Genomic DNA, 22,500 nt, shown 5'->3' on the forward strand with positions numbered 1-22,500 from the left:
CACATCTCTCTCTCTCTGCACTGAGCCACATCTCTCTCTCTGCACTGAGCCACATCTCTCTCTCTCTGCACTGAGCCACATCTCTCTCTCTCTGCACTGAGCCACATCTCTCTCTGCACTGAGCCACATCTCTCTCTGCACTGAGCCACATCTCTCTCTCTCTGCACTGAGCCACATCTATCTCTCTCTCTCTGCACTGAGCCACATCTCTCTCTCTCTGCACTGAGCCACATCTCTCTCTCTCTGCACTGAGCCACATCTCTCTCTCTCTCTGCACTGAGCCACATCTCTCTCTCTCTCTGCACTGAGCCACATCTCTCTCTGCACTGAGCCACATCTCTCTCTCTCTGCACTGAGCCACATCTCTCTCTCTCTGCACTGAGCCACATCTCTCTCTCTCTGCACTGAGCCACATCTCTCTCTCTCTGCACTCTCTCTCTCTCTCTGCACTGAGCCACATCTCTCTCTCTCTGCACTGAGCCACATCTCTCTCTCTCTGCACTGAGCCACATCTCTCTCTCTCTGCACTGAGCCACATCTCTCTCTCTCTGCACTGAGCCACATCTCTCTCTCTCTGCACTGAGCCACATCTCTCTCTGCACTGAGCCACATCTCTCTCTCTGCACTGAGCCACATCTCTCTCTCTCTGCACTGAGCCACATCTCTCTCTCTGCACTGAGCCACATCTCTCTCTCTCTGCACTGAGCCACATCTCTCTCTGCACTGAGCCACATCTCTCTCTGCACTGAGCCACATCTCTCTCTCTCTGCACTGAGCCACATCTCTCTCTCTCTGCACTGAGCCACATCTCTCTCTCTCTCTCTCTCTCTGCACTGAGCCACATCTCTCTCTCTCTCTGCACTGAGCCACATCTCTCTCTCTCTCTGCACTGAGCCACACTCTCTGAGCCACATCTCTCTCTCTGCACTGAGCCACATTCTCTCTCTCTGCACTGAGCCACATCTCTCTCTCTCTGCACTGAGCCACATCTCTCTCTGCACTCTCTCTCTGCACTGAGCCACATCTCTCTCTCTCTCTGCACTGAGCCACATCTCTCTCTCTCTCTGCACTGAGCCACATCTCTCTCTCTGCACTGAGCCACATCTCTCTCTCTGCACTGAGCCACATCTCTCTCTCTGCACTCTCTCTCTCTCTGCACTGAGCCACATCTCTCTCTCTCTGCACTGAGCCACATCATCTCTCTCTCTCTGCACTGAGCCACATCTCTCTCTCTCTGCACTGAGCCACATCTCTCTCTCTCTCTGCACTGAGCCACATCTCTCTCTCTCTGCACTGAGCCACATCTCTCTCTCTCTGCACTGAGCCACATCTCTCTCTCTCTGCACTGAGCCACATCTCTCTCTCTCTGCACTGAGCCACATCTCTCTCTCTCTGCACTGAGCCACATCTCTCTCTCTCTGCCACATCTCTCTCTCTCTGCACTGAGCCACATCTCTCTCTCTGCACTGAGCCACATCTCTCTCTCTGCACTGAGCCACATCTCTCTCTCTCTGCACTGAGCCACATCTCTCTCTCTCTGCACTGAGCCACATCTCTCTCCCTCTGCACTGAGCCACATCTCTCTCTCTCTCTGCACTGAGCCACATCTCTCTCTCTCTGCACTGAGCCACATCTCTCTCTCTGCACTGAGCCACATCTCTCTCTCTCTGCACTGAGCCACATCTCTCTCTCTGCACTGAGCCACATCTCTCTCTGCACTGAGCCACATCTCTCTCTGCACTGAGCCACATCTCTCTCTCTGCACTGAGCCACATCTCTCTCTCTCTGCACTGAGCCACATCTCTCTCTCTCTCTCTCTGCACTGAGCCACATCTCTCTCTCTCTGCACTGAGCCACATCTCTCTCTCTCTCTGCACTGAGCCACATCTCTCTCTGCACTGAGCCACATCTCTCTCTCTCTCTCTCTCTGCACTGAGCCACATCTCTCTCTCTGCACTGAGCTACATCCCTCCCTCCTCCCCTTTCTCTTTTTCAAACATATATACAGTATATTTAACTTCTACCTCTCTCTCTCATTCTTTCTCTCCCCCACTCTCCCTCTCCTCTCTTTTTTTTCAAACATTCTGTTCATTTCTTTCTCTCCAATTTCATCCTGACCTAGTTGTCATTATGAAGTATTTCACACACACACACACACACACACACACACACACACACACACACACACACACACACACACACACACACACACACACACACACGTGTCACGTGTCATGTTCAGTAGGATTAAGTCACGTCTCTGTTAACATCGTCCCCAAATCAAATTGTTCTGGTTATTGATGTTACTGCAGGTGAAGCAAAATGCTATTTTATATTTGAGATTCAAGATCAAGATAAATCAAGATGACTGGTAGGTCCAGAACATCCAATCAAATCCAACTTTATAGGTCACATGGTTAGCAGATGTTATTGGTCACATGGGTAGCAGATGTAATTGGTCACATACACATGGTTAGCAGATGTTATTGGTCACATACACATGGTTAGCAGATGTAATTGGTCACATACACATGGTTAGCAGATGTTATTGGTCACATGGTTAGCAGATGTTATTGGTCACATGGGTAGCAGATGTTATTGGTCGCATAGCAGAAGTTAATGGTCACATGGTTAGCAGATGTTATTGGTCACATGGTTAGCAGATGTTATTGGTCACATGGTTAGCAGATGTTATTGGTCACATGGTTAGCAGATGTTATTGGTCACATGGGTAGCAGATGTTATTGGTCACATACACATGGTTAGCAGATGTTATTGGTCACATACACATGGTTAGCAGATGTTATTGGTCACATGGTTAGCAGATGTTATTGGTCACAGCAGATGTTAGCAGATGTTAATGGTCACATAGTTAGCAGATGTTAATGGTCACATGGTTAGCAGATGTTATTGGTCACATGGTTAGCAGATGTTATTGGTCACATGGTTGCAGATGTTATTGGTCACATGGTTAGCAGATGTTATTGGATGTTATTGTCACATGGTTAGCAGATGTTATTGGTCACATGGTTAGCAGATGTTATTGGTCACATGGTTAGCAGATGTTAATGGTCACATGGTTAGCAGATGTTATTGGTCACATGGTTAGCAGATGTTATTGGTCACATGGTTAGCAGATGTTATTGCGAGTGTAGCGAGTGTAGTGAAATGCTTGTGCTTCTAGTTCCGACAATGCAGTAATAACCAACCAACCATCTAACTAACAATTCCAAAACTACTACCTTATAGACACAAGTGTAAAGGGATAAAGAATATGTACATAAAGATATATGAATGAGTGATGGTACAGAGCAGCATAGGCAAGATGCAGTAGATGGTATCGGGTACAGTATATACATATGAGATGAGTAATGTAGGGTGTGTAAACATTATATAAAGTGGTGTTATTTAGTGACAAGTGATACATTTATTACATGCAGTTTTTAATTATTAAAGTGGCCAGAGATTTGAGTCAGTATGTTGGCAGCAGCCACTCAATGTTAGTGATGGCTGTTAAACAGTCTGATGGCCTTGAGATAGAAGCTGTTTTTCAGTCTCTCGGTTCCCGGTTTGTATTACTAGAATTTCAGATCAATTATATTCATTATTTAAATCCTTATTATTAGAATGTCATATAAAGTATGAAGACTATAAATTAATGACTAGTGTGTGTTGCTAAAACAGACCTGATGATGTAACTAATGGAAACAACAGTTAGAAAGAACAAACTTGTCCACCATTTTGTTTAGTTTTGTTGTTTTATGTATAAATGCTTTCAATCACCTTTTTCCAAACCCTTTCTACAGTAAATACACTACCAGTCAACAGTTTTACTGTAAATAACCTACCAGTCAAACCCTTTCTACAGTAAATACACTACCAGTCAACAGTTTTACTGTAAATAACCTACCAGTCAAACCCTTTCTACAGCAAATACACTACCAGTCAACAGTTTTACTGTAAATACCCTACCAGTCAAACCCTTTCTACTGTAAATACACTACCAGTCAACAGTTTTACTGTAAATAACCTACCAGTCAACAGTTTTACTGTAAATAACCTACCACTCAACAGTTTTACTGTAAATGACCTACCAGTCAACAGTTTTACTGTAAATTACCTACCAGTCAAACCCTTTCTACTGTAAATACACTACCAGTCAACAGTTTTACTGTAAATAACCTACCAGTCAAACCCTTTCTACAGTCAATGCACTACCAGTCAACAGTTTTACTGTAAATACACTACCAGTCAACAGTTTTACTGTAAATACACTATCAGTCAACAGTTTTACTGTAAATAACCTACCAGTCAAACCCTTTCTACAGTAAATACACTACCAGTCAACAGTTTTACTGTAAATACACTACCAGTCAACAGTTTTACTGTAAATACACTACCAGTCAACAGTTTTACTGTAAATACACGACCAGTCAAACCCTTTCTACTGTAAATACACTACCAGTCAAACCCTTTCTACTGTAAATACACTACCAGTCAAACCCTTTCTACAGTAAATACCCTACCAGTCAAACCCTTTCTACTGTAAATACACTACCAGTCAACAGTTTTACTGTAAATACACTACCAGTCAACAGTTTTACTGTAAATACCCTACCAGTCAGCCCCTTTCTACAGTAAATACACTACCAGTCAACAGTTCTACTGTAAATACCCTACCAGTCAGCCCCTTTCTACTGTAAATAACCTACCAGTCAACAGTTTTACTGTAAATACCCTACCAGTCAAACCCTTTCTACAGCAAATACACTATCAGTCAACAGTTTTACTGTAAATACCCTACCAGTCAAACCCTTTCTACAGTAAATACACTACCAGTCAAACCCTTCTACTGTAAATACCCTACCAGTCAACAGTTTTACTGTAAATACCCTACCAGTCAAACCCTTTCTACTGTAAATACACTACCAGTCAAACCCTTTCTACAGTAAATACCCTACCAGTCAAACCCATTCTACAGTAAATACACTACCAGTCAACAGTTTTACTGTAAATGACCTACCAGTCAAACCCTTTCTACAGTAAATACCCTACCAGTCAAACCCTTTCTACTGTAAATACCCTACCAGTCAAACCCTTTCTACAGTAAATACCCTACCAGTCAAACCCATTCTACAGTAAATACACTACCAGTCAACAGTTTTACTGTAAATGACCTACCAGTCAAACCCTTTCTACAGTAAATACACTACCAGTCAAACCCTTTCTACAGTAAATACACTACCAGTCAAACCCTTTCTACTGTAAATACCCTACCAGTCAAACCCTTTCTACAGTAAATACACTACCAGTCAACAGTTTTACTGTAAATACCCTACCAGTCAAATCCTTTCTACTGTAAATACACTACCAGTCAAACCCTTTCTACAGTAAATACACTACCAGTCAACAGTTTTACTGTAAATACCCTACCAGTCAAACCCTTTCTACTGTAAATACACTACCAGTCAAACCCTTTCTACTGTAAATACACTACCAGTCAAACCCTTTCTACAGTAAATACACTACCAGTCAAACCCTTTCTACTGTAAATACACTACCAGTCAAACCCTTTCTACAGTAAATACACTACCAGTCAAACCCTTTCTACAGTAAATACCTACCAGTCAAACCCTTTCTACTGTAAATACACTACCAGTCAAACCCTTTCTACAGTAAATACACTACCAGTCAAACCCTTTCTACAGTAAATACACTACCAGTCAACAGTTTTACTGTAAATACCCTACCATTCAAACCCTTTCTACAGTAAATACACTACCAGTCAACAGTTTTACTGTAAATACCCTACCAGTCAAACCCTTTCTACAGTAAATACACTACCAGTCAACAGTTTTACTGTAAATACCATACCAGTCAAACCCTTTCTACAGTAAATACCCTACCAGTCAAACCCTTTCTACTGTAAATACAGTACCAGTCAAAACCTTTCTACAGTAAATACCCTACCAGTCAAACCCTTTCTACTGTAAATACAGTACCAGTCAAACCCTTTCTACTGTAAATACCCTACCAGTCAAACCCTTTCTACTGTAAATACCCTACCAGTCAAACCCTTTCTACTGTAAATACCCTACCAGTCAAACCCTTTCTACTGTAAATACACTACCAGTCAAACCCTTTCTACTGTAAATACCCTACCAGTCAAACCCTTTCTACTGTAAATACCCTACCAGTCAAACCCTTTCTACAGTAAATACACTACCAGTCAACAGTTTTACTGTAAATACCCTACCAGTCAAACCCTTTCTACTATAAATACACTACCAGTCAAACCCTTTCTACAGTAAATACACTACCAGTCAACAGTTTTACTGTAAATACCCTACCAGTCAAACCCTTTCTACTGTAAATACACTACCAGTCAAACCCTTTCTACTGTAAATACACTACCAGTCAAACCCTTTCTACTGTAAATACACTACCAGTCAAACCCTTTCTACAGTAAATACACTACCAGTCAACAGTTTTACTGTAAATACCCTACCAGTCAAACCCTTTCTACTGTAAATACACTACCAGTCAAACCCTTTCTACTGTAAATACACTACCAGTCAAACCCTTTCTACAGTAAATACACTACCAGTCAAACCCTTTCTACTGTAAATACACTACCAGTCAAACCCTTTTACAGTAAATACACTACCAGTCAAACCCTTTTACAGTAAATACCCTACCAGTCAAACCCTTTCTACTGTAAATACACTACCAGTCAAACCCTTTCTACAGTAAATACACTACCAGTCAAACCCTTTCTACAGTAAATACACTACCAGTCAACAGTTTTACTGTAAATACCCTACCATTCAAACCCTTTCTACAGTAAATACACTACCAGTCAACAGTTTTACTGTAAATACCCTACCAGTCAAACCCTTTCTACAGTAAATACACTACCAGTCAAACAGTTTTACTGTAAATACCATACCAGTCAAACCCTTTCTACAGTAAATACCCTACCAGTCAAACCCTTTCTACTGTAAATACAGTACCAGTCAAAACCTTTCTACAGTAAATACACTACCAGTCAAACCCTTTCTACTGTAAATACAGTACCAGTCAAACCCTTTCTACAGTAAATACCCTACCAGTCAAACCCTTTCTACTGTAAATACACTACCAGTCAAACCCTTTCTACAGTAAATACACTACCAGTCAAACCCTTTTACAGTAAATACACTACCAGTCAAACCCTTTCTACAGTAAATACACTACCAGTCAAACCCTTTTACTGTAAATACCCTACCAGTCAAACCCTTTCTACAGTAAATACACTACCAGTCAACAGTTTTACTGTAAATACCCTACCAGTCAAACCCTTTCTACAGTAAATACACTACCAGTCAAACCCTTTCTACAGTAAATACACTACCAGTCAACAGTTTTACTGTAAATACCCTACCAGTCAAACCCTTTCTACTGTAAATACACTACCAGTCAAACCCTTTCTACTGTAAATACACTACCAGTCAAACCCTTTCTACAGTAAATACACTACCAGTCAAACCCTTTCTACAGTAAATACACTACCAGTCAACAGTTTTACTGTAAATACCCTACCAGTCAAACCCTTTCTACAGTAAATACACTACCAGTCAAACCCTTTCTACTGTAAATACACTACCAGTCAAACCCTTTCTACAGTAAATACACTACCAGTCAAACCCTTTCTACTGTAAATACCCTACCAGTCAAACCCTTTCTACTGTAAATACACTACCAGTCAAACCCTTTTACAGTAAATACCACTACCAGTCAAACCCTTTCTACAGTAAATACACTACCAGTCAACAGTTTTACTGTAAATACCCTACCATTCAAACCCTTTCTACAGTAAATACACTACCAGTCAACAGTTTTACTGTAAATACCCTACCAGTCAAACCCTTTCTACAGTAAATACACTACCAGTCAACAGTTTTACTGTAAATACCATACCAGTCAAACCCTTTCTACAGTAAATACACTACCAGTCAAACCCTTTTACTGTAAATACAGTACCAGTCAAACCCTTTCTACTGTAAATACCCTACCAGTCAAACCCTTTTACTGTAAATACCCTACCAGTCAAACCCTTTCTACAGTAAATACCCTACCAGTCAAACCCTTTCTACAGTAAATACACTACCAGTCAAACCCTTTCTACAGTAAATACACTACCAGTCAAACCCTTTCTACTGTAAATACCCTACCAGTCAAACCCTTTCTACAGTAAATACCCTACCAGTCAAACCCTTTCTACAGTAAATACACTACCAGTCAAACCCTTTCTACTGTAAATACCCTACCAGTCAAACCCTTTCTACTGTAAATACCCTACCAGTCAAACCCTTTCTACAGTAAATACACTACCAGTCAACAGTTTTACTGTAAATACCCTACCAGTCAAATCCTTTCTACTGTAAATACACTACCAGTCAAACCCTTTCTACAGTAAATACACTACCAGTCAACAGTTTTACTGTAAATACCCTACCAGTCAAACCCTTTCTACTGTAAATACACTACCAGTCAAACCCTTTCTACTGTAAATACACTACCAGTCAAACCCTTTCTACAGTAAATACACTACCAGTCAAACCCTTTCTACAGTAAATACACTACCAGTCAACAGTTTTACTGTAAATACCCTACCAGTCAAACCCTTTCTACAGTAAATACACTACCAGTCAAACCCTTTCTACTGTAAATACACTACCAGTCAAACCCTTTCTACAGTAAATACACTACCAGTCAAACCCTTTCTACTGTAAATACCCTACCAGTCAAACCCTTTCTACTGTAAATACACTACCAGTCAAACCCTTTCTACAGTAAATACACTACCAGTCAAACCCTTTCTACAGTAAATACACTACCAGTCAACAGTTTTACTGTAAATACCCTATCATTCAAACCCTTTCTACAGTAAATACACTACCAGTCAACAGTTTTACTGTAAATACCCTACCAGTCAAACCCTTTCTACAGTAAATACACTACCAGTCAACAGTTTTACTGTAAATACCCTACCAGTCAAACCCTTTCTACAGTAAATACCCTACCAGTCAAACCCTTTCTACTGTAAATACAGTACCAGTCAAACCCTTTCTACAGTAAATACCCTACCAGTCAAACCCTTTCTACTGTAAATACCCTACCAGTCAAACCCTTTCTACAGTAAATACACTACCAGTCAAACCCTTTCTACAGTAAATACACTACCAGTCAAACCCTTTCTACAGTAAATACACTACCAGTCAAACCCTTTCTACTGTAAATACACTACCAGTCAAACCCTTTCTAAAAACGAATCCGACGATGAGGAAATCTCTGATTTAGGTAAAAACATTTTTAATTGAAGAATATATTGTAGTCTTCTGATGACAGTGATGGTGAATAAACGGCGATCAACAGAGTTTGGAAAACAACGGGCCTAGGACTGGTCTAGGAACAGGGGTTAACTGGTCTAGGAACAGTGGGTGAACAGGTCTAGGAACAGTGGGTTAACTGGTCTAGGAACAGTGGTTAACTGGTCTAGGAACAGTGGAACAGTGGGTTAACTGGTCTAGGAACAGTGGAACAGTGGGTTAACTGGTCTAGGAACAGTGGAACAGTGGGTAAACTGGTCTAGGAACAGTGGGTTAACTGGTCTAGGAACAGTGGGTTAACTGGTCTAGGAACAGTCGAGTTAACTGGTCTAGGAACAGTGGGTAAACTGGTCTAGGAACAGTGGGTTAACTGGTCTAGGAACAGTGGGTTAACTGGTCTAGGAACCGTGGGTTAACCGTGGGTTGGTCTAGGAACAGTGGGTTAACTGGTCTAGGAACAGTGAGTTAACTGGTCTAGGAACAGTGAGTTAACTGGTCTAGGAACACTGGAACAGTGGGTTAACTGGTCTAGGAACAGTGAAACAGTGGGTTAACTGGTCTAGGAACAGTGGAACAGTGGGTTAACTGGTCTAGGAACAGTGGGTTAACTGGTCTAGGAACAGGAACAGTGGGTAAACTGGTCTAGGAACAGTGGGTTAACTGGTCTAGACAGTGGGTTAACTGGTCTAGGAACAGTGGGTTAACTGGTCTAGGAACAGTGGGTTAACTACCTTGTTCAGGGGCAGAACGACAGATCTTTACCTTGTCGGCTCAGAGATTCGATCTTGCAACTTTTAAGTCATTAGTCCAACGCTCTAACCACTAGGCTGCCACCCGCCACTTCTCACTGTTTAGCACATGGCCTCTCATGTGATTCCTTAAAGAGATGGGTGGGGCTAAAGCCTTAGAGGGTGTGAACGATGCTGAATGGGTGGGGCTAAAGCTTTAGAGGGTGTGAACGATGCTGAATGGGTGGGGCTAAAGCTTTAGAGGGTGTGAACGATGCTGAATGGGTGGGGCTAAAGCTTTAGAGGGTGTGAACGATGCTGAATGGGTGGGGCTAAAGCTTTAGAGGGTGTGAACGATGCTGAATGGGTGGGGCTAAAGCCTTAGACGGTGTGAACGATGCTGAATGGGTGGGGCTAAAGCTTTAGAGGGTGTGAACGATGCTGAATGGGTGGGGCTAAAGCTTTAGAGGGTGTGAACGATGCTGAATGGGTGGGGCTAAAGCTTTAGAGGGTGTGAACGATGCTGAATGGGTGGGGCTAAAGCTTTAGAGGGTGTGAACGATGCTGAATGGGTGGGGCTAAAGCTTTAGAGGGTGTGAACGATGCTGAATGGGTGGAGCTAAAGCGTTAGAGGGTGTGAACGATGCTGAATGGGTGGAGCTAAAGCGTTAGAGGGTGTGAACGATGCTGAATGGGTGGGGCTAAAGCTTTAGAGGGTGTGAACGATGCTGAATGGGTGGGGCTAAAGCTTTAGAGGGTGTGAACGATGCTAAAGCTTGGGTTTAGACAAAGAGCTCTCTCTTACCAAGGCCCTTTTCTCAAAAAATGAGTTTACAAGTTTATCAACTTTCAAAGCAGAATAACTTTCCCATTGTTCCTCAAAAAGGCAGTGTATGATATACCATTTTGTAGCTCTGAGTCTCCACTTTTATCCAGTGTAAAAAAAAAAACATTTAATATTTTGCTACATAAGACCGATTTGAGTCGGTCAGTCACATATTATGGCAAGAACAGCTCAGATAAGCAAAGAGAAACGACAGTCCATCATTACTTTAAGACAAGTTGGGGCTAAAGCTTTTTGAACAATGCTGAATGGGCGGGGCTTGCCAAGAAACTGGAACATTTCAAGAATGTTTAAAGTTTCTTCAAGTTCAGTCGCAAAAAAAATATTTATTTGATGAAACTGGCTCTCATGAGCTCTCACATTTTGTCCAGGAAGTTGTCTAAAGGGGATTGAATTTGTTGTTGCCTAATAGCTTTTTGGTAGGTTTCCACACTACTTTCCTTCCATCTATAGCATTTCTTAATGTTATTCAGCTCCTTTGGCTTTGATGCCTCATGATTGAGTGTAGCTCTGTTCAAGTAGACTGGAATTTTGCTGTGGTCTGATAGGGGTGTCAGTGGGCTGACTGTGAACGCTCTGAGAGACTCTGGGTTGAGGTCAGTGGACTGACTGTGAACGCTCTGAGAGACTCTGGGTTGAGGTCAGTGGACTGACTGAACGCTCTGAGAGACTCTGGGTGGAGGTCAGTGGACTGACTGTGAACGCTCTGAGAGACTCTGGGTTGAGGTCAGTGGACTGACAGTGAACGTCCAGAGACTCTGGGTTGAGGTCAGTGGACTGACTGAACGCTCTGAGAGACTCTGGGTTGAGGTCAGTGGACTGACTTCTCTGAGAGACTCTGGGTTGAGGTCAGTGGACTGACAGGAAGTCTGAGAGACTCTGGGTTGAGGTCAGTGGACTGACTGTTTGCTCTGAGAGACTCTGGGTTGAGGTCAGTGGACTGACTGTGAGTTCTCACATTGGGTCCAGGTCAGTGGACTGAAACTGGCTCTGAGAGTTCTCTTTTGAGGTCAGTGGACTGACTGTGAACGCTCCAGACTCTGGGTTGAGGTCAGTCCAGGACTGACTTGAACGCTCTGAGAAAGGTCAGTGGACTGACTGAACGCTCTGAGAGTCTGGGTTGAGGTCAGTGGACCTGAACGCTCTGAGAGACTCTGGGTTGAGGTCAGTGGACTGACTGTTCTGAGAGACTGGGTTGAGGTCTGGACATTTTGTCCAGAGAGACTCTGGGTTGAGGTCAGTGGGCTGACACGCTCTGAGAGATTCTGGGTTGAGGTCAACTGACTTTTGAGAGACTCTGGGTTGAGGTCAGTGGACTGACTAAAACGCTTGAGAGACTCTGGGTTGAGGTCAGTTTGCCTCTGAGAGACTCTGCTTTTTGAGGTCAGTGGACTGACTGTGAACGCTCTGAGAGCTCTGGGTTGAGGTCAGTTGACTGTGAACGCTCTGAGAGCCTCTGGGTTGAGGTCAGTGGACTGACTGTGACGCTCTGAGAGACTCTGGGTTGAGGTCAGTGGACTGACTGTGAACGCTCTGACAGACTCTGGGTTGAGGTCAGTGGACTGACTGTGAACGCTCTGAGAGACTCTGGGTTGAGGTCAGTGGACTGACTGTGAACGCTCTGAGAGACTCTGGGTTGAGGTCAGTGGACTGACTGTGAACGCTCTGAGAGATTCTGGGTTGAGGTTCAGTAGGACAGTAAGGAGTTAACTCACTGGGTTCAGCAGGACAGTCAGGAACAGTTCTCCTCCCATGATGCTGTTGTCCAGTTCTTTAGGTCCTCCAGGATAATCTTTATAGTAAATGGTGTGTGTGAACAACCCACACGTCTGACGCGGCAGCACCTACACACACACACACACACACACACACACACACACACACACACACACACACACACACAGACACAGACACAGACACAGACACGTACAAAAAAAACAGAAATGTAAATTAGGAGAGGAGAGGAGAGGACAGATAGACTACTTCAGTTAGTGCTAAAATACGGCTGCTAGAATCCTGACTAGAACCAAACAATTTGATCATATTACTCCAGTGCTAGACTCTCTACACTGGCTTCCTGTTAAGGCAAGGGCTGATTTCAAGGTTTTACTGCTAACCTACAAAGCATTACATGGGCTTGCTCCTACCTATCTCTCTGATTTGGTCCTGCCGTACATACCTACACGTACGCTACGGTCACAAGACGCAGGCCTCCTAATTGTCCCTAGAGTTTCTAAGCAAACAGCTGGAGGCAGGGCTTTCTCCTATAGAGCTCCATTTTTATGGAATGGTCTGCCTACCTATGTGAGAGACGCAAACTCGGTCTCAACCTTTAAGTCTTTACTGAAGACTCATCTCTTCAGTGGGTCATATGATTGATTGTAGTCTGGCCCAGGAATGTGAAGGTGAACGGAAAGGCTCTGGAGCAACGAACTGCCCTTGCTGTCTCTGCCTGGCCGGTTCCCCTCTTTCCACTGGGATTCTCTGCCTCTAACCCTATTACAGGGGCTGAGTCACTGGCTTACTGGTGCTCTTCAAAACCATCCCTAGGAGGGGTGCATCACTTGAGTGGGTAGAGTCACTGACGTGATCTTCCTGCCTGGGTTGGCGCCCCCCCCTTGGGTTGTGCCGTTGCGGAGATCTTTGTGGGCTATACTCGGCCTTGTCTCAGGATGGTAAGTTGGTGGTTGAAGATATCCCCCTAGTGGTGTGGGAGTTGTGCTTTGGCACAGTCCGGGGGTATCATCGGATGGGGCCACAGTTTCTCCTGACCCCTTCTGTCTCAGCCTCCAGTATTTATGCTGCAGTAGTTTATGTGTCGGGGGGCTAGGGTCAGTTTGTTATATCTGGAGTACTTCTCCTGTCTTATCCGGTGTCCTGTGTGAATTTAAGTATGCTTTCTCTAATTCTCTCTTTCTCTCTTTCTTTCTCTCTCTCGGAGGACCTGAGCCTTAGGACCATGCCTCAGGACTACCTGGCATGATGACTCCTTGCTGTCCCCAGTCCACCTGGCCGTGCTGCTGCTCCAATTTCAACTGTTCTGCTGTTTTCAACTCTCTAGAGACAGCAGGAGTGGTAGAGATACTCTGAATGATCGGCTATGAAAAGCCAACTGACATTTATTCCTGAGGTGCTGTCTTGCTGCTGACTTGCTGCACCCTCGACACCTACTGTGATTATTATTATTTGACCCTGCTGGTCATCTATGAACATTTGAACATCTTTGCCATGTTCTGTTATAATCTCCACCCGGCACAGCCAGAAGAAGAGGACTGGTCACCCCACATAGCCTGGTTCCTTTCTGGCCTTTCTAGGGAGTTTTTCCTAGCCACCGTGCTTCTACACCTGCATTGCTTGCTGTTTGGGGTTTTAGGCTGGGTTTCTGTACAGCACTTTGAGATATCAGCTGATCTAAGAAGGGCTATATAAATACATTTGATTTGAGATGGGAGGGGAGATGAGAGGTTAAGTGAAGAGATACACACACACACACACACACACAACTATTTGACCAAACCGACTGCCTACACTGATATAGCTGACACTGAAATACACAGTGGCTTCAGACAGTCTTCATACCCCTACACTTATTCCCTCTGCCCTTGTGTTTTAGGTTATTGTCCTGCTGAAAGGTGAATTCATCTCCCAGTGTCTGGTGGAAAGCAGAGTGAACCAGGTTCTCCTCTAGGATTTTGCTCCATTCCGTTTCTTTTTTATCCTGAAAAACTCTCCAGTCCTTAACGATGACAAGCATACCCCATACCATGATGCAGCCACCACTATGCTTGAAAATATGGAGAGTGATACTCAGTAATGTGTTGTATTGCATTTGTCCCAAACAGAACACTTTGTATTCAGGACAAAAAGTTAATTGCTTTGCAATATTTCTTGTATAAATTTAGTGACTTGTTGCAAACAGGATGCATGTTTTGGTTCTGTACAGTCTTCCTTCTGTTCACTCTGTCATGTAGGTCAGTATTGTGGAGTAACTACAATGTTGTTGATCCATCCTCAGTTTTCTCCTATCACAGCCATTAAACTCTGTAACTGTTTTAAAGTCACCATTGGTCTCATGGTTAAATCTCTGAGCAGTTTCCTTCCTCTCCGGCAACTGAGTTAGGAAGGACGCCTGTATCTTTGCAGTGACTGGGTGTATTGATACACCATCCAAAGTGTAATTAATAACTTCACCAAGCTTTTTTCATTTTTACCCATCTACCAATAGGTGTCCTTCTTTGCAAGGTATGGAAAACCTCCCTGGTCTTTGTGCTTTAAACTGTGTTTGAAATTCACTCTTCGACTGAAGGGACCTTACAGATAATTGTATGTGAGGGGGTACAGAGATGAGGTAGTAATTCAAATATAATGTTAAACACTATAATTGCACACAGATTGAGTCCATGCCACTTATAATGTGACTTTTAAGCATATCTTCACTCCTGAACTTATTGAGTCCGAGTGTTCTAAATGTCTGAGTGTTCTAAATGTTCTGAGCATTCTAAATGTTCAGTGTTCTAAATGTCTGAGTGTTCTAAATGTTCAGAGCATTCTAAATGTTCAGTGTTCTAAATGTTCTGAGTGTTCTAAATGTTCTGAGAATTCTAAATGTTCAGTGTTCTAAATGTCTGAGTGTTCTAAATGTTCTGAGCATTCTAAATGTTCAGTGTTCTAAATGTTCTGAGTGTTCTAAATGTTCAGTGTTCTAAATGTTCTGAGTGTTCTAAATGTTCTGAGTGTTCTAAATGTTCAGAGTGTTCTAAATGTTCAGCATTCTAAATGTTCAGAGTGTTCTAAATGTTCAGAGTGTTCTAAATGTTCAGAGTGTTCTAAATGTTCAGAGTGTTCTAGATGCACCGAGTGTTCTAAATGGTCCAAGTGTTCTAAATGGTTCGAGCGTTCATAACAAAGGGGTTGAATACTTATTGATTCAAACTTTTCACCTTTTTCATTTTTTATTAATTTAGAAAAATTTGAAAAAACATAATTACACTTTGAGATTATAGGGTGTTGTGTGTAGGCCAGTGACAAAATCTCTCAGTTTAATCCATTTAAAATTCTGTATAGAATAAGGCTGTAACGCAACAACGTGGAAAAAGTCAAGGGGTGTGAATTCTTTCTGCCGGCAGTGTACCAGTGTTTCCTCACCATAATATCACTGTGTATGAATCCTTTGCGGTATCTAGCAGGTTTGAGGTGAGGGTATTCCTCAGTAGATGTAACCCTGATGTTCCACACCTTCCTCCACGTCTCATACAGCTGGAGATGAACAGGGTAGACTCCTGAATGGTGGGGTGCAACAGCATAACCCTGGTCTACTGGAATACCATGATCCTACAGGGGGGGAGAGAGAGAGAGACATAGAGAGAGAGACATAGAGAGAGAGAGAGAGAGAGAGAGAGACATAGAGAGAGAGACATAGAGAGAGAGACAGAGAGAGAGACATAGAGAGAGAGACATAGAGAGAGAGACATAGAGAGAGAGACATAGAGAGAGAGACATAGAGAGAGAGACATAGAGAGAGAGACATAGAGAGAGAGAGAGAGAGAGACATAAGAGAGAGACATAGAGAGAGAGACATAGAGAGAGAGACATAGAGAGAGAGACATAGAGAGAGAGACATAGAGAGAGAGACATAGAGAGAGAGACATAGAGAGAGACATAGAGAGAGACATAGAGAGAGAGACATAGAGAGAGAGACATAGAGAGAGAGACATAGAGAGAGAGACATAGAGAGAGAGACATAGAGAGAGACATAGAGAGAGAGACATAGAGAGAGAGAGAGAGAGAGAGAGACATAGAGAGAGAGACATAGAGAGAGAGAGAGACATAGAGAGAGAGACATAGAGAGAGAGAGAGAGAGAGACATAGAGAGAGAGACATAGGGAGAGAGAGACATAGAGAGAGAGACATAGAGAGAGACATAGAGAGAGAGACAGAGAGAGACATAGGAGAGAGAGACATAGAGAGAGAGACAGAGAGAGAGACATAGAGAGAGAGACATAGAGAGAGAGAGAGACAGAGAGAGAGAGACATAGAGAGAGAGACATAGAGAGAGAGAGAGACATCAGAGAGAGAGACATAGAGAGAGAGACATAGAGAGAGAGACATAGAGAGAGAGAGAGAGAGAGAGACATAGAGAGAGAGACATAGGGAGAGAGAGAGAGAGAGACATAGAGAGAGAGACATGAGAGAGAGAGACATAGGGAGAGAGAGACAGAGAGAGACATAGAGAGAGAGACATAGAGAGAGAGAGAGAGAGAGAGAGACATAGAGAGAGAGACATAGAGAGAGAGAGAGAGAGAGACATAGAGAGAGAGAGAGAGAGACAGAGAGAGACATAGAGAGAGAGACATAGAGAGAGAGACATAGAGAGAGACATAGAGAGAGAGACATAGAGAGAGAGACATAGAGAGAGAGACATAGAGAGAGAGAGAGAGAGAGACAGAGAGAGAGACATAGAGAGAGAGACATAGAGAGAGACATAGAGAGAGAGAGAGAGAGAGAGACATAGGGAGAGAGAGACATAGGGAGAGAGAGACAGAGAGAGAGAGAGACATAGAGAGAGAGACATAGAGAGAGAGACAGAGAGAGAGACATAGAGAGAGAGACAGGAGAGAGAGACATAGGAGAGAGACATAGAGAGAGAGACATAGAGAGAGAGACAGAGACAGAGAAAAACATAGAGAGAGACAAAGAGAGACATAGAGAGAAGACATAGAGAGAGAGAGACAAAGAGAGAGACAGAGACATAGAGAGAGAGACATAGAGAGAGAGACCATAGAGAATAGACATAGAGAGAGAGACAGAGAGAGAGACTAGAGAGAGAGACATAGAGAGAACATACAGAGAGAGACATAGAGAGAGAGACAGAACATCCAAGAGAGAACAGACATAGAGAGACAAGAGAGAGAGACATAGACATAGAGAGAGACATAGAGAGAGAAAGAGAGATCCACACAGAGAGAGAGAGATAGAGATAGAGACAGAGAGAGAGAGACATAGACTAGAGAGAGAGAGAGACAGAGAGACAGACACATAGGAGAGACATATCAGAGAGAGAGAGAGACATAGAGAGAGAGAGAGAGAGAGAGAAGATGTCAAAGAGAGACATAGAGAGAGAGACATAGAGAGAGAGACATAGAGAGAGAGACATAGAGAGAGACATAGGGAGAGAGAGAGAGACAAGAGAGAGAGACATAGAGAGAGACATAGAGAGAGAGACATAGAGAGAGAGACATAGAGAGAGAGACATAGAGAGAGAGACAGGGAGAGATTGAGACAAAGAGAGACATAGAGGAGAGACATAGAGAGAGAGAGACATAGACAGAGAGACATAGAGAGAGAGACAGAGAGAGAGACATAGAGAGAGAGACATAGAGAGAGAGACATAGAGAGAGAGACAGAGAGAGAGAGAGAGAGACAGAGAGAGAGACATAGAGAGAGAGACATAGAGAGAGACAGAGAGAGAGACATAGGGAGAGAGACATAGAGAGAGAGACATAGAGAGAGAGAGACATAGGAGAGAGACCAGAGAGAGACATAGAGAGAGAGACATAGAGACCATAGAGAGACATAGAGAGAGAGACATAGAGAGAGAGACATAGAGAGAGAGACATAGAGAGAGACATAGAGAGAGAGAGACAGAGAGACAGAGAGAGACAGACAGAGAGAGAGCAGAGAGAGAGACATAGAGAGAGAGACATAGAGAGAGACATAGAGAGAGAGAGAGAGAGAGAGACATAGAGAGAGAGAGACATAGAGAGAGAGCATAGAGAGAGAGACCAGAGAGAGAGACATTCAACATGACACCCAGACATAGATGGAGATTCAGACATAGAGAGAGAGGAGATGAAGACCAGAGACATAGGAGAGAGACATAGAGAGAGAGACAGAGAGAGAGACATAGAGAGAGAGACATAGGGAGAGAGAGACCAGAGACATAGAGAGAGAGAGAGACATAGAGAGAGAGACATAGAGAGAGAGACATAGAGAGAGAGAGAGAGACAGAGAGAGAGAGACATAGAGAGAGAGACCAAGAGAGAGACCTGCAGAGAGAGACCATAATGAGAGAGAGTAAAACATAGAGATCAGACTAGATGAGAGAGACAGAGACTATTCAGACATAGAGAGAGAGACATCAGACCCAGAGACATAGATTCACCATATTTGAGAGATTGACACCCAGAGAGAGAGACAAAGTAGAGAGAGAGACCATCCAACAGAGACTAGAGATGAGGATAGAGAGAGAGAGACATAGAGAGAGAGACACCCAGAGAGAGAGACATAGAGAGAGAGAGACATAGACCCAGAGACATAGAGAGAGACCATAGCAGAGGAGACATAGTGAGAGAGAGAGAGACATCAGAGAGAGAGAGACATAAGAGAGAGAGACATAGGAGACCAGAGACATAGAGAGAGAGACATGATGGGGAGAGAGAGACAGAGAGAGACCAAAGAGAGACATAGAGAGAGAGACATAGAGAGAGACACACCCAGACAGACAGATTCACCCTGAGACACCTAAATGAGAGACAACAAACCAAAACAAAGGAAAAGACATTCCTTTGAGAGACAAAAGAGATAGAGAGAGAGACATCTGGCAGAGAGACATAGACAACATTGATGGAAAGAGACATAGAGAGAAAAACAGAGAGAGATACAGACATTATGACAGCATACATGTACACAAACAACAAGTGTGCAAGACATAAAGAAACATGCACAAGAGAGACATAGCAGGGGGAGAGACAGGGATGAAGCCCCACAGACATAGAGAGAGAGACATAGTGAGAGACATGAGAGAGACATAGAGGGAGAGAGAGAGATGAACAAGACTCGGGAATGGTGGGGTGCAACAGAAAACAATAAACAAACAACGACAGGAAGAGTTATCTATCCAAAATGGAGATGTAAACCAGTTCTCCAATCTTTTTGGCTCTATAACAAAGAACAAACAGCAAAAAAACATACACATGATCAAATACAAATCTTAGAATCAACTATTAAAGACTACCAGAACCCACTGCATTCTCCAATTACCTTGAATGAACTACAGGACAAAATACAAACCCTCCAACCCCAAAAAGGCCTGTGGTGTTGATGGTATCCTAAATGAAATGATAAAATATACAGATCACAAATTCTAATTGGCTATACTTAAAACTTTTTAACATCATCCTCAGCTCTGGCATCTTCCCCAATATTTGGAACCAAAGACTGATCACCTCAATCCACAAAAGTAGAGACAAATTTGACCCCGATAACTACCATGGGATATGGGTCAACAGCAACCTTGGGAAAATCCTCTGCATTATCATTAACAGCAGACTAGTGTATTTCCTCAGTGAAAACAATGTACTGAGCAAATGTCAAATGGGCTTTTTACCAAATTGCTGCACAACAGACCACGTATTCACCCTGCACACCCAGACCATGGATCACCCTGCACACCCAGACCACGTATTCACCCTGCAACCCAGACCAAAACACCCTGCACACCCAGACCAGATTCACCCTGCACACCCTAAATGAGAAACAAACAAACCAAAACAAAGGAAAAGTCTTTGTTGATTTTGAAAAGCAGGGAACAAGACTCAATCTGGCATGAGGGTCTGTTAAATTGATGGAAACCAGGCAGGGAACAAGACAAAACAAATGGATACATGTAGATGGACAAAACCAGGCAGGGAACAAGACAAAACAAATGGATACATGTAGATGGAATGAAAACCAGGCAGGGAACAAGACAAAACAAATGGATACATGTAGATGAATGAAAACCAGGCAGGGAATGGATGAAATGGATACCAGGCAGGGAACAAGACAAAACAAATGGATACATGTAGATGATGAAATGAAAACCAGGCAGGGAACAAGACAAAACAAATGGATACATGTAGATGGATGAAAACCAGGCAGGGAACAAGACAAAACAAATGGATACATGTAGATGAACCAGGCAGGGAACAAGACAAAACAAATGGATACATGTAGATGATGAAAACCAGATGCAGGGAACAAGACAAAACAAATGGATACATGTAGATGGAATGAAAACCAGGCAGGGAACAAGACAAAACAAATGGATACATGTAGATGAATGAAAACCAGGCAGGGAACAAGACAAAACAAATGGATACATGTAGATGAATGAAAACCAGGCAGGGAACAAGACAAAACAAATGGATACATGTAGATGAATGAAAACCAGGCAGGGAACAAGACAAAACAAATGGATACATGTAGATGAATGAAAACCAGGCAGGGAACAAGACAAAACAAATGGATACATGTAGATGAATGAAAACCAGGCAGGGAACAAGACAAAACAAATGGATACATGTAGAGATGAAAACCAATGAAAAACAAAACAAGGCAGGGAACAAGACAAAACAAATGGATACATGTAGATGGATGAAAACCAGGCAGGGAACAAGACAAAACAAATGGATACATGTAGATGGATGAAAACCAGGCAGGGAACAAGACAAAACAAATGGATACATGTAGATGAATGAAAACCAGGCAGGGAAAACCAAGGGAACAAGACAAAACAAATGGATACATGTAGATGGATGAAAACCAGGCAGGGAACAAGACAAAACAAATGGATACATGTAGATGAATGAAAACAGGGAACAGGCATGTAGGGAACAAGACAAAACAAATGGATACATGTAGATGGATGAAAACCAGGCAGGGAACAAGACAAAACAAATGGATACATGTAGATGGATGAAAACCAGGCAGGGAACAAGACAAAACAAATGGATACATGTAGATGATGAAAACCAGGCAGGGAACAAGACAAAACAAATGGATACATGTAGATGATGAAAACCAGGCAGGGAACAAGACAAAACAAATGGATACATGTAGATGAATGAAAACCAGGCAGGGAACAAGACAAAACAAATGGATACATGTAGATGAATGAAAACCAGGCAGGGAACAAGACAAAACAAATGGATACATGTAGATGAATGAAAACCAGGCAGGGAACAAGACAAAACAAATGGATACATGTAGATGAATGAAAACCAGGCAGGGAACAAGACAAAACAAATGGATACATGTAGATGAATGAAAACCAGGCAGGGAACAAGACAAAACAAATGGATACATGTAGATGAATGAAAACCAGGCAGGGAACAAGACAAAACAAATGGATACATGTAGATGAATGAAAACCAGGCAGGGAACAAGACAAAACAAATGGATACATGTAGATGAATGAAAACCAGGCAGGGAACAAGACAAAACAAATGGATACATGTAGATGGATGAAAACCAGGCAGGGAACAAGACAAAACAAATGGATACATGTAGATGAATGAAAACCAGGCAGGGAACAAGACAAAACAAATGGATACATGTAGATGGATGAAAACCAGGCAGGGAACAAGACAAAACAAATGGATACATGTAGATGGATGAAAACCAGGCAGGGAACAAGACAAAACAAATGGATACATGTAGATGAATGTAAACCAGGCAGGGAACAAGACAAAACAAATGGATACATGTAGATGGATGAAAACCAGGCAGGGAACAAGAC

General features: G+C 42.8%; 1 pseudogene; it reads right to left on the reverse strand.

Annotated features, from left to right (window-relative positions):
* LOC112242110 overlaps nucleotides 1-22,500 on the reverse strand; it is a 72,152-nt pseudogene that overhangs the window by 22,466 nt on the left and 27,186 nt on the right.

This window comes from Oncorhynchus tshawytscha, unplaced genomic scaffold, assembly GCF_018296145.1.
Source record: "Oncorhynchus tshawytscha isolate Ot180627B unplaced genomic scaffold, Otsh_v2.0 Un_scaffold_1176_pilon_pilon, whole genome shotgun sequence".
In the NCBI taxonomy this organism is placed as follows: Eukaryota; Metazoa; Chordata; class Actinopteri; order Salmoniformes; family Salmonidae; genus Oncorhynchus; species Oncorhynchus tshawytscha.